At 32.4% G+C, this 16,731-nt stretch overlaps 1 protein-coding gene across 3 annotated transcripts in view; it reads right to left on the bottom strand.

Moving 5' to 3' along the window:
• LOC139495280 (sodium- and chloride-dependent GABA transporter 2-like) overlaps window positions 1–16,305 on the bottom strand; it is a 73,275-nt gene extending 56,970 nt beyond the window's left edge. For 2 of the 3 annotated variants that reach the window (XM_071283579.1, XM_071283580.1), the window contains exon 1: window positions 16,206–16,304. The gene's annotated coding sequence lies outside the window, so the exon portion shown is untranslated. Of the gene's footprint in view, window positions 1–16,205 lie in introns of all 3 variants that reach the window. The other variant, XM_071283576.1, reaches the window with a different exon arrangement.
• Window positions 16,306–16,731: the final 426 nt, after the last annotated feature.

The raw sequence follows: 16,731 nt of genomic DNA, 5'->3' as shown, positions 1-16,731 counted from the left end.
GATTTGATTTATTAATTATGTAATCAGATAATGATAAACCAGAATTATTTTTTTTAAATAAAAAAGTATTCATAAGCATCTCATTTTGTATTTTGTGTGTCGCTTCTCTTCCTTCCACAATAACCTCTTCATACTGCCTCTGTGTCCTATGTTAAAGGTTTGGATGGGGTTAAATAATAAAACATGTTAAAGAATAATGCCCTTAAAAAATGAAGATTAGAGAATAACGGGCAAAAAAAATGAAGATCAGAGAAAAAAGGGGTTAATTTTTTGAAGACTAGAGAAAAAAGAGGTTAATTTTTTAAAGATTAGAGAAAAAAGGGTGAAAATCAAATGTTTACAGAATAATAGACCCCCCCCCCATCCAGACCCTCATGTTACATATGTACATTTGTAGTTACCATACATTTGTACATAGTCACATTTTTCATCTTCCCTTATGATTATTCAGTTTAGGTTATTTTGGTAAGAAAATGAAAATGAAGGTATTGTTTCTGTCATCAGATGGACTTTAAAGACTTTCAATCACAGACTAATAAATGCCAACGATTTCAGGGGAGTGTTCTAGACTTCATTGTACATGTACATATTCATGATATTCTAGTATGTATATTTAATTGGAAAGACAGCCCCCCCCCCCCCCCCCCCATCCCCTCAAGATATTCATAAATTTGTACATGTGTATAGCTACAAATTTGAAAGTACAAAAAATGTACATTTTGTACCTGAGTCCACATTAAAGATAATAATATCCCTGCAGATATATATATATATATACAGTTAAGTCAGATAATCACTGATAATCCTGCAAATCTGATAAGGGAGCTACCATTTGATTTTTATGGGGGGGCTAGGATGAAATTTGAAAAAAATAGGCAGGACAGGAGTTTTGAGTAAAAAAAAAAGGCAGGATGAGACACTTGCAAAAAAAAAAAGTCAGGACGACAATTTAGGTAAAAAAAAGTCAGGATAAACTTTTTAAAAAAAAGGCAGGACCGAACAGAGTGAAAAATAAAAAGGCAGGACAGAGATTACAGCTAAAAAAAAGGCAGGACAACATTTTTCATCCTAGCCCCCCCATAAAAATCAAATGGTAGCTCCCTAAATGAGACACCTCAAAAATTTTGTAAGAAAACTTGGTGAAGTAAATAATTGTAGTGTTCATTTCGCATGTGTTGTATCTAATTCTACATCTTTCAGAACTATCTTAATAGAAAATTTAAAAAAAAAAGCAATACTGGCCACTGGGTCAAGGAATTTGTTAAAATCTTTACAAATTGATTTTATTAGTAACTTGCTGGACTATACATGCTATATGGATAATTAATATCATTTATTTTAGTCTGCATGTTATCCATGTTATCTATAATCTGTCCTTTATTCATTATATTTCCATATTTAGTAATTATAAGGCTATCCTGTGCTACATTAAATAGATTCATAGATAAAATTAAGATAATTATGTAAATGAGGAACCAGCTTTACAACTGGGGTTCACTATAGGTCATTTAATGACAGATTAAGCTATAAACATGTACAAAATGTACCGCTATTACACTAATAGAGTAATTTTAATTTACATGCAGTTTAAAGTTTTTTTTAAACATTTTTGTAATACATGTACATGTATACAAATGTACACGTTGTAACTATATATTTGATTTTGGAAAAACTGCATAAATGCAATTTGGAACTCAAGACAAGTTCATTATATATATCATGATTATAACTGCTTGAATTTTTGTGCATTCATCCCTGTACATGTGTTCTTATTCACATAAAAGAGGGACGAAAGATACCAAAGGTACAGTCAAACTCATAAATCTAAAACAAACTGACAACGCCATGGCTAAAAATGAAAAAGACAAACAAACAACAGCACACACGACACAACATAGAAAACTAAAGAATAAACAACACGAACCCCATAATCCGATGTTAACCCTTACATAGATCATGTATACAGATATGTTAATTTTATCTTATGTTAAGTCCCAATACAGAAATTATACCAATTTAGATAAATAAATGCTTAACATACTACATGTAACATAGATTTCATAGCTACAAATGTACCAAATGCACTTATGACGTAAAATTACATGTACATAAAATTGAGAAGGAAATAGGAAATGTGTCAAAGCGACAACAACCCAACCATAGAGCAGACAATAGCCAAAGACTACCAATGGGTCTTTATTGTAGCAAGAAACTCCCACACCCTGAGGCTACTTAAGCTGGCCCCTTAAAAAATATGTACATGTATCAGGCCTCTACATTATCGTTAACTCACTTGTCCGAATTTATAATTGAAAATCCTACGTATTGATTTTGTACATGTTATATGGGCAGGAATTCGCTAGTGAAATTTTAGGGTCAATAGTGTTTATCCAATTAAAAAATAAAGAAATCATGCAAATATGGAGAATAAAAATTGTTTAAATATCAAAGTGGGTTAGTCTTTATTGCCAAATGCAAAAAAAATGGATCCAATTAAAAAAATCAACAAAAATTCAGCACTTGTTATGTGCTGGTAGTTGAAAACTGTAGACAAAAAGTGTGACATTTCTGCAGTGGCAAAACCCCTAGTCATATTTAGAATATGCCTGAAGAATTGTTCTACTATAATAGTTGAAAATCAACTGCAAAATGATCCGTCTATCATTTAGAAACCCCATTTTGTACAGAATCCGATTATTGCTGCAAATAAAATACGTTTGAAAATGGACAAGTGCATGTAACTTTTCCCGTCAACAAATGTTACATGCACCTTTTCATTAGCTGATTAGCTTTGGAAACAAGTTATTGGTCCAGCATGGCAAATTTTGAAAGGTGTCAACAATGGGTACAATTTGGATTTCATGATTTTTATCAATCAACTAAAGTTTGAAAAATATAGAAGCTAAGAAAATTTATTTCATTTTCGTGTCAATACTGCCCAATAATACTCATCTTTTTATAACAGTTGTATACTTTTTATAGTAAGCTTTACCATAATTATTTTTTTCACATTTCAACCCACTGACAATTACATTAAAATGTGGCTTTGTCATCTTTCACACTAGGCATCTACCAGTGATCAAGCAGATGATAAGAGAGTGGGACCAGGTTAATTTGACCTCACAATGAAGTGTTACATGCACTTTCTGTGTAAATTAGGTTCTTTGATAATGATGTGTGACTTGCTTTGCAATTTTGTCAAAAAATATAAGTTTATCTTGTATTTAAACAGGTTTGACCCTTACGATATTCATTTTATTGCTGGAGAGATTTCTGTACATAACATTGACACGAAAATATTTACCAAGGAAAGGTGTCTATGATACATGCAAAAGCTTTTTTTTGTACGTTTTGCCTTATCAATCTAATATTTTACATGAAATACCACAGATTAATTGCCAATTCGATTAACTAGTACTTGTATTCATTCTCAGCATTATAAAGATAACTGGCCACTTAATTTGAAAACATAAAATGTAACATTGACACCAGAATAAAAACAATATTACTTTATTACACTTAAAGCATAATTGGCCAGTGCATAATATTAAATCAAATGTAAATTTATGCTGAATTCTTAACAGAGAAGTTGTTGATCTTTCTTGATTTCTAGACTTTACAATATTTACTTGTAATTCTTATCGTTTAAAGGCATGTAACATTGACACATCTTCTGCGTCCAGGTTACATGCTACAACCTAATAAATGTGCATACAATTATTCAATCAATAAAATCTTGTTGAAATTTAAATTTGCTTCATTAAAATGATATTAAAGAAGTAAATGAGTTTTAATTATTTGTGTTTATTTTTTTCCTGGTTGATTAGCAATTTTTCCTCATCATTTGTTGGTGTTCCTGTCAATGTTACATACATAACCCAGAATTATAATGTTTTAAAGCATTGATTTCCAAACCTCTGTCATTGTCTGTTATGAGCTTTAAAATGAGTTTATCTGAGTTTATAAATGACTAACATCTGAAATATTGTCATCACACAATTTCTTTGATGCTCCTATGATAACTTTATGAGTAACATGGACTACGATTTTTGTATCAGGTCTTTTTTGTGTTACATGAGAAGATTTTACTGTGTTGAAATCAACAGTTCATCTCATTTTTAATATTCAAAGTTATTATTATGATACCTATTTTAAAAAATAATGTATAAGGTAAACCCAAATTAAACTTTTTTTTCATTAAGAAATTGTGTATGTAACATTGACAGAGTCTATTATTTAGACTTTTACATGTTCAGGCCAGTGTTACATGCGTAAACAAAACTTACTGCCATATGGAGCTATTATCTTATTTTTATTTTACAAAATTAAAGCGTTTTCATGTTTTCCTGTTTAATTTGTTTTTTAACACTAGTTAGTAACATTGACAACAATATTTTGTGTCAAGATTTTTTTATGTTACATGCAAAGGTATTACTTCCTTAAAGTCAGACATTTATATAACATTTTATAACCTAAATGATTAATTAGATGTTACTGGGCAGCAATTACATTATTTCTCCAAAGTTGACTATTAAGCACACCACTTTCATCTTCTGGTCTGCATGTATGTAACATTGACATACAACCTTTTACTTTTCTGTCAATGTTACACGCATGAACAGAACTGATAACATTTACTTACTCCTTTTGCTCTATAAAGAGATTATTGATAATTTAACTTGTTTTACCACCATCAAACTTTATCTTTATTTCTAAATATAGATATTCTTTTTAGAAGTGTATTTTCTTCATTGACAACAAAATTGGTGTCAGTCTTGAAAATTTACTTGCAATTTTAAATAAAAAAAAATCTACAGGCAATATAAACCTAAGAAAGAAAAAGATGATCAGCAATACATGTGATGAAGGAAACTCTCAGTAAGATGCTGCAAAAAGAAACTGTCCCTGTCAACCAGTCAGATGGTGATGTCCCTGGCAGCCAGACAGATGGTGATGTCCCTGTCAGCCTTGAAGATGGTGATGTACATATCAGTCAATCAGTTAGTTGGTGATGTTCCTGTCTGACAGTCAGTCAGTCTGTGATGTTCTTGCAAGCCAGTCAGAGGGTAATGTCCCCGTCAGCCAACAGATGGTGATGTCCTAGTCAGCCTGGCAGATGGTGATGTTCATATTAGTCTGTCAGTTGGTGATGTTCCTGTCAGTCAGTCATATGGTGATGTTCCTGTCAGCCAGTCAGATGGTGATGTCCCTGTCAGCCAGTCAGATGGTGATGTCCCTGTCAGCCAGTCAGATGGTGATATCCCTTTCAGCCTGTCAGATGGTGATAACCCTATCAGCCTGGCAGATTATGATGTCTGTGTTAGCCAGTCTGATAAGGTCCCTATTAGTGAGTCAGGTGGTGACAGTCCTTTCAGCCAGTCAGATAGTAGTTCTGTGTCAGAAAAACAGAGGATGGTGACTGTGTATGCAGACATACTAGTGATTTCCAATTTGACCATTCTACAGCAGTGTAGAAGACAGTTATTTCAAAATCTTGTTTATTTATCCCTTTTCATTCACCAGTCAACACATTGATGTTCATTATAGAAATCATGAGGAATTCAATTTGTAACATTTTTTTTTTAATTGTTATGCCAATAATTGACATTCCAGAATATCTTTTGCATTATAAGAGGTTCAGACTCCTTCTGATTTCAAAATAATAATAATAAACTCATCATGGATACCAGAATTGAAATTTTGTAGGCCAGAAACACTTTTCGTTTACAAAAGACTATTCAGTGACGCTAATGAAACAAAAAAAGTAAAAGAAGGCCAAATAAAGTTGAAAACAGGACTATGGTCTAATGGGTGTTGGTTTTCTCTTCTGAATTGTTTTACACTGGTCATTATGGGGCCCTTTAAATTGTGGATTCCTGTAGTTTAGGTAACAAGTTTTCAAGATGAAATGGCATTGAAAAATCGAAACAAGATATTTGAGAGTTTCTATATTATTGTAAATTTTATAATCTATGCATGGATTTTGGTTCTGATTGAGGGTAGATTATTTGTTCTTTTGTTTTTTTCTTTTTTCAGATAGATAGTTGAAGATGTTGGAGACAGAAAACAAGAAACTTGTTTTGAATGTTTGAAATAAAATTTATTGTTTAAACCTTAAAAAGTTATCATAAATGTAAGATTAACCAGCAGAAATAAAACGAGATATAGGGTAATATGTCTATCAGACAACAACCTCAAAGATGAAACCCAAATTGTTCTTTATAGAAGTTATGTAAACGATTGAAAATAAGATTCTCAATAAATGCAGCTGTATCAACCTCTCGTAGATTTGTCCATATTTTGTCTTGGTTTTTCATACTATTAGTTTTAAGTGTAACTGTGTCACATGAATGAGGGATACATGTATCATTTTGTACCCTTACTTTGTCAGTATTAGTTATTGAGTGAGAAACTTTGTGGATGCTGATGGTTGTGTGGTTGTCTTCTTATCAATCTCATCCCTGTGCATAAAAAAACGGGTTGCTTACTTACTGATATAAAAATGTGTCATGTTGTGGAAATTTTGGATGACTCCTTCATCAATTGATCTATCTTTGGTCTTAATTTTATTTTTCTGGTTATTTTGACATTTGAATATCTTTTAATTTAGCCTTCCATAGTGTACCACCATGAACAAGTATAACTACTGGTATAGTTAAAAAATATGTCTGCTGTCTGAAACTTAGGTGAATGGTTTTGGTATTAACCACTATTTAAATAATATCATATATGAGAAATGTGGCAGTATAATTGTATAATTTACATTCAGATGGTTGTTTGGAGGCTTTTTATATCTTTTAAGGTCAATTCTGGCATGGTTCATTATTTATATTTTTTGTGTCCACGTTACATGCAACATTTAAGTCATTATTTTATGACAGAAATGAGATAATTGCAAAACTATCAATACAATTTTTTAATGTGAGGGTAACACAATGAAAAAGAGCCTTTACACGTTCAGAAAGAAAATGATTCTTACTGTATTTATCTCTTAAACATTGCATGTAACATTGACAGAAAAGTAGAGGAAACTTGTTTTCACAAAATTTCTGAAAGAAATGAAAATATACATTTTAGAGTTTTGATGATAGACAATGTTTTGTGATCAATATATATGATATTGAATGTTGAATAAGTTAAGGAATCATTAATCTCAATTTGGAAAAAGTGTCAATGTTACATGCTCCAAATTCATTATTTGCTTTGGTTCCAAACTGACGCAAGTTTAAAAATGATTTTTTTGGTTAAAAATAGAAGGACACCATTTGTAGCAATAATTTGTAAAAAATTTAGAAGCTTATAATGATTTTTATTTTTTTCTTACAATGTCACACTAAAGTAGCATTAGCGAATTCCTGCCCATATGCAATAATAACACTTGTGCTTTGATTGTAGCCTAATAAAGGGAGCATTTTGTTATGTTATATGAATACCACATCAAAATTCATTTTATTATTTCAGACTGAAGATTAAATCATATCTCTTCCCATACCACTAGGTTCTCCTATTCATGGACCTATATTCATTCTGAAGTAGTGGTATGGTTTAAACCAAATACACCTGGCACCTTATTTATAAATAAACCTTTTAAACTTATTGGTGGTCTCAAAACAAGATTTTACAATTTATTTTGATTTTTACATACATTGATATATCATGATATATGATCATGAAGTACATAAAACATTTTAGGAAAAAATCTGCCTTTTTAGATTTTATTTAATTTTTACATCTTAACTTATTATTTTAACATATAGATCTTATCAGATAAAACCTCTTTTAATGTATTGATATGCCTAAAAGCAAAATCAAAAGATACAAACTTTAATTTAAAATTTTAAAGTTAAGGTAAAACTCCATGTCATGCATATGGAGGTGCTCCTAATTAAAGGAGGCTTAACTTATACTAAGAAGAAACATTAACATTGCCATTTGGTTTCCATCCCCTTACTTATTTTCCCCTCATCAATGGCTGCCAGCATGTACAAATAGTTCAATCAAAGACATATAATACAAGTATTATATGACTCTGGTTCAATCAATGAATATTTATTTCATTTTGTATGATCAATAAAACAATCATTCATATATTTGGGAATGTATAAGTCTTGAATTTGATCTATGAAAACATCTGACATCGATTTTTTCACTTGTCCCATCGGACAAGTAGTATGATGAATCTACTTGCCCGACACCTATTTCCACTTGTCCCGGACAATCAGACAAACGGTAATGTCGAGCCCTGTAGTATACTAGTTCAGTGATAATGGACGTCATACTTACAGTAACTCTGAATTATACACAAGAAACTACATGTAAAATTAAAAATCATGAAAGACTAACAAAGGCCAGAGGCTCCTGACTTGGGACAGGCGCAAAATTGCGGCGGTTAAACATGTACATTTACATGTAGGTAAAACAAAATAGTTTGACAACATACACAATCCTGACAATTGAATCGCAAGCATTTTGGTAAAAATTAACAAATTCTAGCTGTGACCAAGCAATTGCTCTTTAGCATGATCCAACTGTGTTTCCAGAATGGGGAACCCATACTTTAAAGGCAACTACACATGTACAATATAACTAATCTTACAGTATAGTATTGTTTTTGTTCATTGTTAAAAGGCTGTACAGTTCACTATTTTTCTAAACATATCTTTACTTGCTACAGGTACATTGAAAGTTGAAAGATACATGTAGTCGTATCATTTGCAATCCTTATCCACCTGTTTCCAATGCTACATTGCACATCTTCACCCTCTAAACAGGACCCCTGTTGAGTTAACTTAAATATATCACTACACTAAAGTGTCAAGATTTAGATGGCATAGGGGAACAGTGTAATTTACTTATCCCTCTAGCCATGCTACATGTAGCTAGGCCTGCACCAGACTTTAATGATAAATACTCTTGAAAAGGATTGGTTAAAAAAACAACCTGGGACATAATTGTGTATAAAAAATAGTTATAAACATGATAAATTGGTTTTGATATAACAGGAAAATTTATTGTCAAATAACACCTGGATATTAATGGCACTCAAAGGAAGATACGCACGTATTAGTTTCCTCAATATATATACAATTATACATCATGTCAGATATATGCATGTATGTAAGTGTATTGTATGTACATGTAATTATATACATGCTTTTTTATAAACTATGTGGCATTATATTTTAATTATTATTTATTTTGAATATATAACATTTAATTAAATAAATGTGTCAATCACTTCAATCCATGTTTTGAGATGCATTTATATTCAACAACTAATACATTGTATGTATATCACATTTAATTACCTGAAAAACTCTTTGACTTACATGCATAACATGTATCCCCTATCACACTGAAACATATTAATGTAGACAACAGCAAAAGTAGACATGTACAAGACACTGGGTTCCAAGATACCCTTAATTTTTTTTTGTATTTATTTATTTGAAATTCTAACATGTCTAACGCACATTTTGATGAACCTTTATATTCATAATTTACCTAGACTTTAATCTAATCTAATATACTGTACACATACAAAATCCTATTACAGTAGAAAATTCAATAAACAAAATTTTTTAAAAAAATCAGGAAATTTTTTTTATTGTACTAATGAACTCAAAATCATTCAATTTTTTTTTGTCGCGTTTTTGAATTTCTGGATCTGCGCAGAAATCTACTTCCGTTTCCGATCTTGTTTACATGAGACTTTGAATAATATGGGTTTGTTTTTTCTAAAAAAACTAGTAATTACGATGCGAAATATGTTCTAGTTACCCCCCTTTGGCCGATCATTTGATATTCTCGCTTAACTGATTTCGAATTGTGTTCACTCCACCTTTAGTTTTAAAGTGAATTCTTTTTCCTAGTCATTACATTAGAATACGTTAGAGTAATCAGATCGAAATTTAGAGTTAGAAGTTTGAAGTTAAAAGTTTGACGATGGCCGACAGACCTCGCAGAGACGTCCATGGAATGAATTATAAGTCACTATCGGAGTACGGGATCCCAGATGCGGGGGAAACCAAAGAGGAGAAGAAACTTGAAGATCCAAGCAGTGTTAAAAGGAAGTTGGACGTGAGGGACGAGAAAAAATCTCTAAGCAGTGCGAAGAAGAAGTTGGCGGCAGCCCTCAGTCTAGACAAATCCTGCAATGAAGATGATGTTGAAGACGAGGAGTTGAGATGTTTAAGGGCGGAGTTATAAAGCACAGAAGATGATTTAAAATCACAGAGATTACAAAACGAAAAGTTGAAGTTGAAGGAAGAGTTAAAGAGAAAACAGCAGGAGTTAGAAAAAGAGAAAGGTGAGAGTAAAAGTACTTTACATAAGAAAGTGGCTACGACATCTAGCGACAAAAGTAAAGAGAAGGTTTTACGGGAAAAATCAATTAAAGACCCTTCACTAAATGAACTTAGGCAATTTGAAAAATTAAACGAAATAGTAGACAAGAAGTTATCAAAGCTAGGTCTTCTTGAGCAAACAATTGATTCTGATTCGTCTTCTAGTACTTCATCTGAAAAATCTCACTCTGTCACTGTTAAGAAGGGAAAAAAGAAAGTAGATTGTATCAGGGTTTCGGATAGTTCCGATTCAGAGTCAGATTGTGACGAAAAGAAAAAGAAGAAAAACAAGAAAACCAAGTCCGGAATTAAAGCAAAGGCTTCCGACAAAGTCAAAACTCAATTGCTCTGGCCCCAATCTGCTCTTCAATATGAATTCGTTAACGAGTCTGTGTCCTTTAACGATTTAGATCCTAAACTTTTTACTGCAGGTGAGCTGGAGATAATTACAAGTAAAAGCATTTCAGAAAAAGAGAGGTCAGGTCGTTTAAATCTACTAAAGAAGATAACATATTATAGCAATATTTATTCTTGGAAAGGTCTGCTATCTTTTTATGCTGCGTGGTTACGCAAAATTGAGTTAGGTCAGAAGTCCTGGGATGATGATCCATCGTCTATCGAAGTTCCTATTCTTACTCAGTATATTGTGCCTAAAGCAAAAACATCGAGTTTTCCCGCTAAGTCGTCGGAAAATAAGGATGACCAGGTTTGGTTTTGTACTCTTTTTAATAGGAACCGTTGTACGCACAAAGGGTCACATACAACTTTCATTAAAGGTCAGCAGAGAGTAGTTCAGCACATTTGTGCAGTATGCTGGAAAAAAGATAAAAGCAAACTAAGTCATCCTGAATGTGCTAACTCCTGTCCTAATTTTCCAAAGTCTGGATGACTAGATATATCTTTTTCTCCGATGAATCCTGACGCTGAAATTTTTTATCCTGAATATTTGAAACGAAATCAAGCACGTAAAATTTTTTCTAGTTCCAATACGGTAGTATATGAAGGTAATAGAGATTTTTCAAATTGTTCAGTTTGCAAAGAAGTACTCAATTTAGATAAACATTGGTTTGAGTTTTTAGAAAGATCTGTGTCGGATCACGAACTTATTATGAGTTCGCAGAAGTATAATTTTGAGGATAGTAAAATCCCAGTGGTTTCGCATTTGAATATAGACTTCTTCAAATTCATGTTAACAGATTATTTTGATAGGAACATTTGTCAATTTTTGGAATTCGGTTTTCCTATTGGTTGTGAAAATTGTACTGAATTTTCTTCTGAGAAGATCGTTCAAAATCACAAGGGAGCGGTCGAGTTCCCGGATGATTTAGAGAAATATTTGAAAAAAGAAATCGAGAAGAAAGCAGTATTAGGACCGTTTCACGTAAATCCGTTTTCTCATGATATTGTCATTTCGCCGCTGAATAGTGTTCCCAAAAAAGGTTCTCAGGAACGGAGGATCATCTTAGACTTAAGTGTAAAAGGAGGGGGTGCTGTCAACGGTTATATTGACAAAGACAGCTATTTAGGAAATGAGGTTCATTTAAAATATCCAAATGTTGATGCATTAGTAGAGCTTATTAAAAAGCATGGTCGGAACTGTTTTATTTTCAAACGGGACTTGAGTAGGGCTTACAGACAAATTTTCATTGACTTACACGATGTGCACTTAGTTGGATACAAATGGAATGATCATTTATATTTCGATAGAGTCCTCAGCATGGGTTTGCGATCAGCTGCTCATATTTGCCAGCGTGTTACAAATGCAGTTGCTTTCATGTATCGGCAAATGGGATTTGATATAGTAAACTATTTAGATGATTTTGCGGGGGTGGAATCAGTTGACAGAGCCGATAAGGCATATATTGAATTAAAGCGTTTACTTGATTCCTGTGGTTTAGAAGAATCGTCTCATAAGGCAGTTTCTCCTAGTACTAGGATGGAGTTTCTGGGGATAATATGTGATACTAGTAAACTTTTGTTACAAATTCCTGACGATAAATTAAAAGATATTCAGGAAATTTTACTTTTTTGGACAAACAAGAGATCTGCCAAATTACGCGATATTCAATCGTTGGTAGGGAAATTAAATTTTATGGCGAGCTGTGTTAGACCTGGACATATATTTATGAGCAGGTTGCTCAATTGGCTTAGATCAGCTTACGATCAAACTGGTTATATTGTAGTGCCTAGTTATGTTCAAAATGATATATTGTGGTGGGTCAATTTTCTACCTCATTACAACGGCATATCAATGATGATGATAGAGGAATGGTCGATACCGGACGAAGTTTTTTCTTCTGACGCTTGCTTGTCGGGTTGCGGTGGTTGGTTTGGTGGAAAATTCTTTCATCAAGTTTTTCCAGAATTTATTATGGAGTCTAATCTACATATAAACTGTCTCGAGTTATTATCTATTATAGTATGTTTAAAGTTGTGGGCGCAGTGCTTCAGGGGAAAGAGAATTCGTATTTTGTGCGATAACATTACTTCTGTTACTGTAATTAACACTGGTAAGTCCAGAGATACCTTTTTACAGTGTTGTCTGAGAGAACTTTGCTACATTGCTGCTATATACGAATTTGAGATTAGGGCTGTTCATTTAGCAGGAACTGACAATAGGTTACCTGATTATTTATCGAGATGGCATACTTCGGATAAATTTGCTGCATTGTTCTATAATGCGGTATCAGGTTCATTAGAAGAGTTTAGTGCGGAAGAACATTTGTTTAAATTTTCGCATAAGTGGTAATTACGTTGATAAAGTTTATATTTGAACAAGCATTGGACAGCCAATAAAAGAAATTTTTGAATGCTTTTCAGATTTAGAATTATTACAGTTAAAAGAGGATGTTAAAGTTTCTACTAGAGCAGCATATGCGCTAGGATCGAAGAAAAACTTATTAGTCCAATGGAGAGCCTTTTTACTATTTTGCACGTACTTTAATATGAGTTTTATTCCTGCAAATTTGAATACTATTTGTTGTTATGCACAATTTCTCAGTCGGTCTTTTAAATCTGTAGAATCTATTAAGAATTATATTAATGGTGTAAAAGTTATGCATTTAATGTTGGATTGCTCTTTTCCACACTTAGACAGTTTTGTTTATAAATTACTGCTTAAAGGATTGTCACGAACCAAGTCACATATGCCACGTAGAGCTTTACCCATTTCACCAGATATTTTATTAGAGATGGTGGTACATTTTAATTTAGAAGATGGTTCTGATTGTGTATATTGGTGTCTTTTTTTGTTTGCCTTTTTCTTGATGTCCAGGAAATCTAACTTAGTTCCAGATTCTTGTTCTCAATTTGACAAGAATAAGCAATTGACCAGAGGTAAAGTCTTTGTTGTTAACGATATTGCTATAGTTGTTTTTGAATGGACTAAGACTATTCAACATGGGGAAAGAAGATTAAAGATTCCGTTGGTTAAAATCCCTGGCTCTGTCCTTTGTCCGGTTTCTGCGTATAATCATATGTGTAGTAAAGTTCCGGCATCTCATGATTCCCCTGCCTTTGTTATAAGTAAGAATTCGAAGTTGACACCAGTCACTTATGGTCAGTTCCAGAGAAAGCTGAAATCTGTTATTCTGAAGACAGGGAGAGATCCTAATCTATATTCATCACATAGTTTTAGGAGAGGTGGTGCCACTTTTGCATTTAGTTCACATGTACCTAGTGATCTTATTCAATTACACGGGGACTGGGCAAGCGATGCCTATAAAATATATTTAGAATTTTCTATGAAGGATAAAATTTCTGTAGTTAGAAATATGGCAAAATTTGTTTGATTGTCTTTCAGAAGTTGTGACCAGTAAGAAGGTTTTGGTTTTTACAGATTCTATAGGGAAATATTTGGATGACATAATTTGCATGGATTTGGTCGCGGTCAGAGGAGCCAGGATACATTCTTTAAGAAACATGATTAAGGGTAGAGATATATGTTTAGCTAACTATTCTCATATTATTATTCACTTAGGTACGAATGATATAGTTAATAACTCTGTTGACAAAATTATTGCTGATTTTAGGGAACTTATTGTTACTATCAAATCTTATTCATCAAGTATTAAAATTTTTATATCTTCTATTCTGCCAAGGCCTGTTGATTTTTCTTATACAGGTAATAAGTGTAAAAGTGTTAATTTAGAATTGAGCAGGATGTGTTCTAAGAGTAATTTAAGCTATATTAGGTCTTTTAAAAGATTTTTTCATAAAGGCATTCCAGTAAGGTCATTATTTGCTTTTAAAGATGGTGGGCTTCACCTTAATGAAGCTGGGCAATATGAATTGCGCCAGTGTTTCCAGCATGCTATTAATCATATGTAAATAATTTAGTATTTTGTATTTTGTCTTCATGTATGTCATTATTATTATTTAGTTTTTATAGGCTAGCCTAAAGGGAGTGTTTCATTCCTTAGGTGTTTGAATTTTCAAGGGAGTGTTTCATCCTTTGGATTCATTAGTGTATATATGTCTCTTTAAGGTACTCTACTTTTAGGAGAGATTTCCGTGAGTATCTCCTAAGTAGATCTAGCAGCTGAAGAAGTGTTTTATTCTTCCTGCTTGGAGTTGAACTTTCAAGAGAGTGTTACATCTCTTGGGTTTAACCACATCTGTAACTTGTTTGGTTTTGTTTGGCGGGCTAGTTTGGCGGATATTTAATTTTTGTGGCCCGCCTTAATTTATATTATTCTAGTTTAACTGAATAAGTATTAATATTTGTATATGTATTGGTAATTGTTCTTTATATTATTGTAATTCATGTATGTAAAGATTTATGTTTTCGGCCAATTAAATTTATATTATTATTACAGTCTTTTATGAAGCCAAGAAGTAATTGGTTTGTTTTTTCTAAAAAAACTAGTAATTACGATGCGAAATATGTTCTAGTTACCCCCCTTTGGCCGATCATTTGATATTCTCGCTTAACTGATTTCGAATTGTGTTCACTCCACCTTTAGTTTTAAAGTGAATTCTTTTTCCTAGTCATTACATTAGAATACGTTAGAGTAATCAGATCGAAATTTACCCACCCGCCCTCTCCTTTTTTTTTTATTTTTGTCAAATTTCTAGTTTATTTATTTTATTTTATTTTTGCATTTTATGCATCGGTAACTTATGTGGCGGATATTAAATTTTTGTGGCCCGCCTTAATTTATATTATTCTAGTTTAACTGAATAAGTATTAATATTTGTATATGTATTGGTAATTGTTCTTTATATTATTGTAATTCATGTATGTAAAGATTTATGTTTTCGGCCAAATAAATTTATATTATTATTACAGTCTTTTATGAAGCCAAGAAGTAATTTATATTAATCAGTCTAAGAAAGGAACTAATACTAATTCATTTAAAAAAAAAATGTTACCTGATGACACCAAAATAGGAAACGTTACGGTATTTCCGTTTCTCTTTTAAACATTGTTGATTTTTTTTTTTAAATCATAGACTTCGTCCCCATTCACAGGTAATGCCTGCCTCATATTAATTTCACAGCATTTAAATTTCATTTGTATGATCATGATGATGGTCCCAGATGTAGCAGGAATTTTAACCTGTTGATATGTTTAATTTTCATGTTTACCTGCCTCAATGAGAAATAAACACCAAGAGTAAGTTATTGGAATACATTGTAAATCATACATGATACATAAGAGCAAAGACTGGTTTTGCTTATAAATGCGGCTTTGTTTACAAATTAAAATTTCATCGATCGTGGCTCAGACTTCGGGAAATGGAGGCCATCCAAACTTGCTGGCATTAAAATTCTAATGTTGATATCAAAGGTATATATTTCCAATCGACATCGAATAATATGTTTTCATAAAAGCTATTTTGTTACGTATTTACTTACTATTTGGCAAATTCCAAACTTCCCCTACAATCCAAAATTATAATTTTAATTGGTTAAAGCTACTTCCGGTCGCTGGTTAAGTCGGCCTAAAACAATCTCGGCCTTTGGCACACTCGGAATTTTTATACTAATTTTAACCAGCTTGACGCAAACTCTAAACTTTAAACTATTCTAGACCCCCCAAAAACATATGTTGTCTAGTGTTGTAGACTATGAAGAGACACATATAGAATTGCGAAAATAAGGTCCACATTGGTATAATATAAATGATCCTGACCATATGAGTATTGGGACCATACGAGTATCGTCATGACCATATGCGTATACTCATATTGTCAACTCATGATACGCGTATGGTCGGACCATATGAGTAAATACTCGTTTGATTATTAACGTACCGGACCATATGAGTATTTGGGCCATTTTGGGACTTTTATACTAGATCATATTAGTGACCATTAATGAGTCCGGCTGGGGACCATATAGTTTTTTTTTTCAAATATGCATTAGAAACGTTTCGATAATA

The sequence above is a fragment of the Mytilus edulis genome, chromosome 11 (genome assembly GCF_963676685.1).
Source record: "Mytilus edulis chromosome 11, xbMytEdul2.2, whole genome shotgun sequence".
In the NCBI taxonomy this organism is placed as follows: Eukaryota; Metazoa; Mollusca; class Bivalvia; order Mytilida; family Mytilidae; genus Mytilus; species Mytilus edulis.
This window is presented reverse-complemented; position numbering and strand designations above follow the sequence as displayed.